This window comes from Sturnira hondurensis, unplaced genomic scaffold (genome assembly GCF_014824575.4).
Source record: "Sturnira hondurensis isolate 20B ecotype Veracruz unplaced genomic scaffold, ASM1482457v3 Scaffold0008196, whole genome shotgun sequence".
NCBI classification, from domain to species: domain Eukaryota; kingdom Metazoa; phylum Chordata; class Mammalia; order Chiroptera; family Phyllostomidae; genus Sturnira; species Sturnira hondurensis.
Genome location: NW_028080827.1, coordinates 28,220,388 through 28,230,715, shown reverse-complemented (window position 1 = coordinate 28,230,715; position 10,328 = coordinate 28,220,388).

Sequence of the window (10,328 nt, the reverse complement as noted above, 5' to 3'; positions counted from 1 at the left end):
AAATGCTAATGGAAGATAAGCTTCTCAAGGAGGAGGAGACAGGATTTTGTGAAACCCTTTGTCACCGTGGGCCAGAGTCGGCAGGACTGTGACCCAGGGCTTCCTACTCTGACCGAAGGCACTCATGTGCCAAGTGTGGCCCAGAAGCAGAAACCCTGGACACAAAGCACAAGGAGTATCCTGCTTGTCTTCTAATCCCGGATAATGTCACTGGCAGCCAAACCAGCCCCCCCAGAGATTACAGGGAAAAATCCCCACAACCTCTCTACCTACCTCAGGTTACAACTGCAGTGAGAACTTATTCAGATCATTCTTAGAAGGAACCAGAGTATTTGCAGAGCAGGCAAAAGATGAAAGATATATTCATGACCGTACCAGGCATGTGCTGGGGACCGCTCCTCCTTTGGGCACTTGGCAGTCATAAACCATTTAACCGCTGTTTGCAAAGTATGAGCTGTTCATTCCCAGTGCATACAAGCTCCACGTTATAAGGGAATTCTAACCTCAAACCATCTTTCTTGTCACTTAAAACACCGCTTTTCCGACATGGCATTATTCGGAGCTGTGCTTTTAAAAGATGAATGAGGATCTCATAATTTGAAATGACTGAATGCAAGAACCACTTTTAATACGTATTATGTAAAAATTGTTTTGTTTTAGAAAAAATTATTTTAATTACGGAAGCATCACATCAGTATAGACTCATTAGAACAGGGGTGTCAAACTCATTTTCACCAGGGGCCAGCAAAGGGCCAACATAATTTTAAGACTGTGTAAATGTAACTACTCCCTTAACTGTTAAGGAGTTGAAATTACATTCAGCCCTTTGAAGGCAGCCGAGAGGCTGATATGACCCCCCTGGTGGAAATGAATCTGACACCCCTGCATTAGAAGGAAAAACTCAAATAATGCATTTACAGTTCAAGTCTTCGTGGCCCCTTTCTCAGCCAGCTTCCCTCCTTGGAGATGAGCAGGATGTCACTTTATGGAGCATCCTTCTGTCTCTTGTGTTCTACATTTATAATTTTGTTTTGAAGTACAGTTGACCTTTGCATAGCACAGGTTTGAACTCTGTAAGTCCTCTCCTAGGTGCATATTTTTCAGTAAATGAAGTTGGCATTTCATATCCACTGGTTTCATATCTGCAAACTCAACCAACTGTGGATGAAAAACAGTATTTTCAAAGTTGAATCCACAGATACAAAGAGCCAACTGTTACATGGGGATTTTCCATTATGGTGGTGGGCAGTCCTAACCTCATACAGTTTGAGGGTCAGCTGTACTTCTTTGGGCTCTCAGTACATTCATCATAGTGTCTACCTTAGTCAATTTGGGCTGCTATAACAAAAGACCACAGAGTGGGTGGCTCAGACAATGGAAATTTATTTATCACAGTTCTGGAGGCTGGGAGTCCAAGGTCAGAGCGCCTGCATGGTTGGTGCTGGTGAAAGTCCTCTATCGGGTGATGTCCTCACGTGACTTTCCTTGGTACAGACATACACACGCACACACACACACAGAAAGAGAGACAGACAGACAGAGATCCCTTGTCTCTCCTCTTACTATAAGGGCTCTGATCCCATCATAACGGCTTTACTCTCATGGCCTAATCTAACGCTAATTACCCCCTAAAGGCCTCACCTTTTCCTAATACTATCCCCTTTGGGGATTAGAATTTCAACCTATGAATTCGAGGGGGGGGTGGGGGGGTACAAAAACATGCAGTTGGTAACTGTATAGATTTCTAGTTCCTTAGAAACCATTTGCTATACCGAAAGCCCTTCAGAAAATATATCACCAGGAAATGTTAATCATCTCAAAATTTGCTACACACATGTTCGAGGGACCAAGAATGTGTTATTTTTCTCTTAAGAGAAGGAAGATGTCTACAGTACAGCAGAGGAGCACGGTCAGGTAGCTTCACTCTGTAAACATTCTTAGAACCCCCGAGCCGACCCAGCAACCCCCGTCCCCTCCTGTGACACGTCTGAAAGGCCAGGGCACTTCCAAGTGGTGCAGTGCAAGCTCCGGAGCAGACTGAATAAAGCATTCAGCAAAGCCGACACTGCAGGCGTGGCTCCGGGCTACCACCCTCTCCCCTCTGAAGTTTCCATTACCCACCGGCTTTGATCTGGTAAACAAATCTGCCTCCAGTCACGTGGCAAAGGTTGCCCTCCTCTCCCTCTCCTCTCCCGGCTCGGGAGAGCTGAACAATTAACAAATAGAAAAGTGTTCTGCGGCAGTTCATTATTTCGTACCTGATTTGGGGAGACTGAAAAACAGCCCTTTTCAAACGGTCTTTTTTGCCAATTTCCTCCCTTCCCTTCCCCCAGAACCTAAACTCTGGGATTCTCCCGGGGGATTTTATAGAAACCAGCCCATCTGGAATATTCTGCTGACAGAAAGTCAGTTAATTGATGCCAGCCGGAGAAAACACAGCCACTGCAACGGCTTTAACTGCAGAGAAGCCTGGCCTCCTTTGCAGCTTTCGCGCCGCCAGGCCTCGCCTCACCCTTAACCCCGTCTCCACTAAGTGTTGGTCACACGGAGTGAGTGGCACAGGTCACTTGCTCTCTCTGAATCTCATCTGAAGATGATAATAATGATCCATAATTCACAGGGTGGAAGTAAACATTGTCATTTGATCATATTACTTAGCGTCTCAAAACAACTGTGCTGGGTTCCCATCCCCTGAAAGACAAGTGGGGTGCCATCTGGTGCAGTGAAGTGTCAGAGAGGCTCCAGAGCTCACCCGGTGGATGCCGCTGAGTGGCTACTGCATCTCCCTGAGCTTCAGTTTCCTCATCCGTAAAGTCGGGAAAACAGCACCTACCTCGGAGGGCAATGGTGAAGACTGGACGAGAAGGCACGCAGAGCGCGCTGCACAAGCATCGCGTGGAGCGCTCCGTCAGCACGGACCGTCACTGTTGTGTGCGGAGCCTGCACTTGGGGGCACTGGCCTCGGACCCAGCGAGTGCTCAGTGGGTGGGTAACAGCGAGTGAACGCAGCTGCATCAGTTAGGAGTACGTCGGCTGCACGGGGCTGAGACCCTGCTCTGGTGACTAAACCAAATGCATGGTCTTTTTCCCACGGAATACCAAATCCAGGTGTGGGCAGCCCAGAGCTGATGCAGAGGCTCAAGGAAGTCATGGGTGATCCAGGCCCTTTCTTAGCAAGTGCTCCTCATCCTCAGACTTGAAAGATGCTCTCCTTCCTGGGCTCCATTCAAGAAGAAGCGGGGAAGGGCTTCAGTTGCCTCATCTGGAAAATGGGTACAGGCCGGCTCTCTTTCCAACGGACCAACTTAGTATCAAGCCCTGCTCAGCTGGGATAATGCCTTTGTGGATGCATTGTTCTGCATCCCATAAATGAGCCATATAGGGCTCACTTCACTCACACTCATTGTTTGAAATAATAATTTTTTAAAATATTTCATTTATTTGTTTTTGGAGAGAGGGGAGGGGAAGGAGAAAGAGTGGGATAGAAACATCAACGTGTGATTGCCTCTCACATGTCCCCCACTGGGGACCTGGCCCACAACCCAGGCGCGTGCCCTGACCGGGAATCGAACTGGTGACCCTTTGCTTCACAGGCCTGTGCTCAATCCACTGAGCCACACCAGCCAGGGCTGAAATAATAATTTTGAAAGTATTTGGCAATATAAAGAAACTTTTATGAAAATGTTACGTGAAAAAAGGCATGCTATAACAGTTGATCTAGGTACTGGCTTGAGAAGTTCGAAGATATATTAAGTGTATAAGAGGAAGTCACAGGTAACACTAGCAGATGATGTCACTTTAACAAAACCTAAATTATAACAAAACAAAAACTGGTTGAAGTGAGGTAATAGACACTTTCACTGTTAGCTCTATAGAATTCTAGGTTTGAATTTTTACAGCACATTTATATTCATATATGAACTATCTAATAAAATCAATCTAAATTAATGATTGTAACTACGCAATAACATAGCTATATAAAATTAGGTATGGATAGAGTAGAGCTTGGAGAGGACTCTAGGAAAATGAAAACAGATGTGTAAGGCTGGTAAAATTATAGAAAAAGCCCTTATGTGTGTTATTATTGCTACGCACATGTGCAATAAATATAATTTTCCCCATAGTTGTTCGCGTGAGGCACAGGTGGATTTCCATAACACTGAAGTGGGGCATCTTCGAAAAGAGAACCATGGGTCTTGCTGACAGAGATCAGACCAGTGCCAGAGTTTGGCCAAGACTGTCTGGGATGCGGGAAACCAAATTATTTTAGCTGAACTTGGTGGGGGGAAAAGCTGTCTCTACAGTTTCCTTTTTTTCCTCTTACCTCTGGCACCAAGAGCCGAAAGCACAGGACAAGAACAAGGACGATCAGTACCTCCTCTCTCCCCTCACCGTGGCACAGGGTATTCCGTGCTCCAACTGCATGGCTACGCCGGCTGTTACTGACAGGCGTGGAGGCTGGCCTGAGGAGGCCAGAGCCCGCGGACCAGCCACTCAGCACGGCCCTGTGGCTCTGCCACTGGATTTCCAAATGGGAGGACATTACCTGGATCATTAACTTTGACTCCCATATAAACCTAGTCACTCAGAGCAGCTCAAAATAGAGCAGTTATTATGGGAAGATTGAAGGCTGGGCATGGAAATGTTGGTCAAGAGGTCCCTGCTGAAACATTCACAACCAGCTACTACTTACTGACTCATTAGGTGCCAAGCACTCAGCTACCCATTCTACACGCGTGATCTCAGCTCACTCTCTCTGGAAGACATGCATATACACATATGCACACACTCCCTATTTTTCAGAAAGGCTAAATGACCAACTCGCTTAAGACTACATGGCCCATCAAATGAGCCAAAATTCAAACCCATCAATTCTCATGAATCCGAAATCCATACTTTTAACCTGTATTTAATATTTTCACATTTGCACTTAAACAGAGTTTTGGACCTTTGGAACAAAGGAATCAAGCAAATTTAAGGAGCGTTTCTTAGGTATTGCGGGGGAAAGTTTTCTGAACACTTTCAACGTTGCACACAGAATCTCATAAAATAGTAGCCAGGCTGAACTCTACACAAGTGTGCATGGCACAGCCCTTAGGCAACCGGGTGTGTTTTCCCCCAAGTAATATATCACCTGAGCCACAGTAGCCTGTAATGTATGGCTTTAATATGCTACCGAGGGAAAATGTCCTCATGATTTACTGGGATACACATCACTGGTGTTATGAGCCAGCATTAATCAAAGCTATGGAGTTGGCTTCTGAAAACCATTAGGCAAACCCCAAGCTCTGCATTAATGTATCCACTTTGGGCCACAGTCTGGAAGGAATGGAAAGATCTCATTGCCTTTGCTTTAAAGCTGCCTACCCATCAGTAAAACGTGTGTGTGTGCGTGTGTGTGTGTGTGTGTGTGTGTAGGCACCTACTTGAACTTTTAAAGTGCATTTTAAGGTGGACAGTTGTCAAAAAGTCTCTTGAAGTGTGTCTCTAGGAAGCAAGAAAGGCCAGCCCTGTTGATATGCACTCTGAGGATGGAGACCTGCCCGGGATTTCTAGTTTAGTTGCCAAATATAAGAACCAAAATGTAAAACCAGAAGTCATTCACTTTTAAAAAACAGATTGATATCACTTGTTGAAGGGATAGTTTACGAATACAAAGATGCTGAAAAGCAAACTCTGATGAAGGAAGTTATAGAAGTCGTAGGAAGTTACCACGGGTGCCAGATAAAAACTGGATCCAGCGTGCACGTTCCCTGTGAATACTGTCTCCCTGACTGACTACCCCCTGCTAAAAACAAACGAAACACTGTCTGCCTACTTTCTGGAAATGGACTAGTCTGGCAGAGCCGTTGGTGCTGACAAGAACGAGAGGGGCCCCCAGGATAAGGACCAAATGCTGGTGCTCATTTCTGCATTTTATTTGCACAATGTACCAGTCAGTTCTGGTACAATGTAGGAATTCTTACACTTATTCGCAGTAAAAACTGAACAACCAAAATAATAGGGGTGTTCACCAGCCCTGAGAGGCTGCACCTCTGGATGTGCCCAGGGGACGTAGGGCTGAGGAGGCGAGACACAGCACCTCCAGAGCTCAAAGGGGGTGTTTGGGCTTCGCCACCTCCCTGACGCAGCCGCCGGCCTGGTGTGTGCCGGAGCGGCCACCACAGCCCCTGCCCTGGGCAGACGGCAAAGTGGGGAGTGTGGGTGGCCCCGTGCGGGGAGCTGTCGATGAGTAAGACAGTAGACCATCTCTTTTCCAGGGAAATACCCTCGATAATGAAGGAAAAAGAAAAGAGGTCAAATGATTGCCAGTCTGGGCAGCATTTTACAGCTGATAGGCAAGGAGTCCCTGCTCTCATGAACACACATTCATCAAATAAAAATATAAATAAAATGTTAATTATTAGACACCCTGCAGCCTTTGTGCTCATCGCCGTTTCCTCCAAAGGACCCCCTGGACTGCGGTGAGAAGGGACTCTTTTCAAGAGCTCTGCAGAAGGTTGTTAGTCCCCTTCCTCCTGCTGCCCCTACAGCCTTATCTTTATTTACAGTTCATGTTACCAATTTACATTCTTCAAGGGCAGATGTTCCCCCTGACCTCAGAGAGCTCCACTCACCAGTGGGGCATCGCTATCCCGAACTGATCACCTTGTCCTCTCTAAGGAAACCTACTTCAGGAACAGGTTACTAACCGGGTACTTTAGAACTTAACACATCATTAGGAAAAGACAACTACAAGTGATCCCACAAAGTGTTGGTGGATGGCCACAGCGAGACCCTGTTAAAGGGGCAGTGCACCTGCTGTCAGTAGCTCTCCGTACAATGTCTCTCCTACTCCATAAAAAAATCCTCCTGTTAATTTTCACTTCTAGATTCCTACCCACTGGTGGGAGGATCACTAAGAAACACACCTCCATCCTGCACCAAGTAATATTTAACACACAGCCCGCAAAGCCTGAAGAAGCTGCACATTTTCCCTTTATTTTCATCTACACTAAGTTCTCTAATGACATTTTCAGCTGCTCCAGAGATCATTTATTTGATTGTTTATTTACCCAAATGCACTTCAGGAGCAGAAAATATCTATGCCAGGTGGAGGAGGAGGATGTTAAATGTTTTCTTTCACAAAGCAATTTCCAAATTCTCCCTGGCACACGGACTAATTAGAACTGACTCGTGGGGTGGTAAACCAGAAAAGGGACTTTATTCTTGTTAAAGCCACATTCAGGCCCCACTGTCTGAGACAAACTGTTCCATGGCCCCTGGACGAACTCTCCAGTGGGCCCATAGCTTACCCACTCACTCCTGGACAATAAGCAGTGTCATAATCACATTATTAACTATTATATTATTATTAATTCTTAGATAAGTAAAGTCATGACATAGGTGGACTCCACAGCCATCCACTTATTCTTGTTAATAAAAGGTCCTCTGATCACTTCCAATCACAAAAAAAGAGTCACGAAAACAGAAATGTTCAGCCTGACAGAGAGAACTCCAAACCCCTGCGGGTCAGGGTCCTGCAGCAGGAAGGCCTGCAGTGAGAAAGAGGCAGCTGGTTCTTCGCTGCTTCTACTTCCACGCTCCCCAGCTCACTGTGTGGCTCCTGAAAGGTTGTAAGGTGGAGGAGGGTGAGAGGAGAGGGGCTTGGGCTTACCTGACTCACACCAGCATCATTTGGGGTCGAGCTTCCCTGTCTGGATGGCTTCCTAAGTGGGCCAACGGTTAAAGCCGACCGCCTTTCCTGTGGTACACTTCTTGGTTCCTCAGACATCATGGCAGGAACACTAGACTACCGTTCTTTGCTTTCGTGTAACGCATCTCCCTCTGGTTGGTTTTGTTTCTTCCCTGGGCCACCAGGAAATCCAGTGGTTCGCCCCTGGTTGGGGTCACATCACCCTCTGGGTGCTCCTCCTGGGAAGATATAAGACGTGCCCACCGCCCCACTGCGCACTCCTGGGCCAAGAAAAAAGCTCCCGTACTGCTGTACCTCACCCCCCCCCCCGGGTGGGTGTGCGGCTGGTTCCCGGTGCAGCACAGTTGTCCTTGCTCTCTCTCCCTTGCTGCCTCAGGGGAGTAGCCACCGCTTCTCGCCTTCAGATTCCTGAGACAACAGCTTAGTGGGTTCCCCAAACTCCTGGGAGTCAACAGGCTCTCCAAGTGGTCTCCTCACAAGCTTCTTGCACTGGGCCCCACCAGACTCACCATCAGCCCCCAAAACACCGTCTCCCAAGAAATTCTCTCTAACACCTAGCCCCAGTCTCGTGTACCTTTGAGATGTGTGTTGGGTGTCAGTCTACCACCACCCACTTTGAGGTGGTCTAGCACCTCGCCTTAGAGGCATACTTACCACCTACTACCTAGCCTTGAATTGGGAAAAATATTTATTTTATGCACTTGTTACTAAAGGACCCCTTTATTCCACAGGAAGCAGCTTGGCCCTCCTAGGCCTTAGGAGCGTAGCTGCTATACCAACCCTGAGTCCCAGGATGCCCTGCTGTACTTACTGCCTGAACCCAGTGGGTTGAGTATCGGGCATCACTTGGACCAAAGGAAACAAGATAAAAATCACAGCAAAACCCATTTTGGGGGGGAAACACAATTCACTTTCTCGGCCTTTCTAGAACAGATTCCGAACAAAACACCCAGGTTGCCGCCAGAGGCTCACAGACCCAACATGCACACAAGCAGACCCCCACCCAAGGGGCTCGCCCCTGACTCAGACACAGGAAGAGGCACCCCTTGCTGCCTCTCTCTTAGGCTTTCTCTAGTCTGTTGAATTACTTTTATTGTGATAGAACTGCTCTGTACCAATAAATAGTGCTGGCCAATATCCCGGGCCACTCTTGGCCACCAAGTGCCAGCCATCGGAGTTTAACTTTTATGGAAAGAAGACCTCTAAGGCCAGGTGAGCTTTAACCGCACCTCTTTTGTGAGTCCAGAGTTTCATGCTGTGCCAAGAAAGCATTAATCTAATACCTTATTTATACCAGAGAAGAATGAACGGGGCACAATGGTTCCTTTCCCCTATTTCTAAATCACCCTTTCTTAATAGGTTAAAGCCAACTTATTATAAAACCTTAACAATGAAACATCATACTTGAAAGAGAGCCTCAGGTTCTCGGCACCGAGTGTTGTCAGCAGTGCACGGTAAGATTTTCCTCTTCGCTAGCTGTTCTGCTGCTTTCAGCAGGGACGCTTCTGGGTTTCACAGCCAGCCAGGACGAGAGAAGCACAGCAGCAAGAGGCATTCACGTAGTCACGTTACATTCTATTTCTCTAACACACACACAGGTCCATTAGAGTTTTCTTTCTTCCTTACAAAATACCACTGTGAATACGTGAGGATTTTGGTCCCCTACAGTAGGCCTGCTCCCAAGAAATGGAGATTAAAGAACTGATGTCTCTATAGAAAGAGAAATAACGTGTCAATTGTGTTCATTCGTTGGGTTACATGATTTACGCTTTCTCGTGTGAAGATGGAACCGAGAAAAAAGAACACATGACGTTGTTTAGATAATCCCCCAAGAAAGATGGAGTCCCTCCTTCAGGAAAAAGGCTGCCTTTCATTCAAAATATAAATGGTACTGACAGCTTATGGGGAAGAGAAAGATTTCTTATGTTCTAAGAAATGAATTCAAGATGCACCTAATTTAGTCTCCGAGAAGGAGGATATTCACCATTCTAAGGGAGAAAGAAAACGAAGGGGAGGATTAAGGAAGAAGCCCATAAAAACAGGGAATTTAGGGGCCTTTTTGCAAAAATTTATGTTCATAGAGATGTGGAAAGGACTGATGATGCGATTTGAATCTAAAGTGCACACTTAAAATTCTTTGGTTGCCCAAAACACATTTAACCCCACTCCACCCCTCTGAGTTGGCTCTCTGTTCTGCGTGGATGGCTCAACCAAATAACGATGCTGAGCAGGGGCGTTAGAGAACTCCAGCATGACAAAGAGACAGTACGTTGACCAAGTTTCTGAATAGATAGGCTCTTTTACCCAGCTGTTCCACTGGCAAAATAGGCGGCAAAGAAGTAAAAATTTGAGCTCTGTTTATAAAACCCATGATTTCACAGGGCTCCAAATTGGTGCATATAATTATAACTAATAAATATCAAAAAACCTTTGTGTATTAAAGGACCATGTGCTAGGCGTCCTACTCACTTTTTCTTTAAAATGATTCTCACTGCTTCACAGGAAGTTGCATTCTAACAGAGAAAATCCAGATGTGAATATGTGTGTAGCAAGAAAAAGAAAAAACAACTAGAAAGAAAACTATGGCGTATTGATTGTGCTTCTAAAGGGAAACATCACCACACGCACTTTC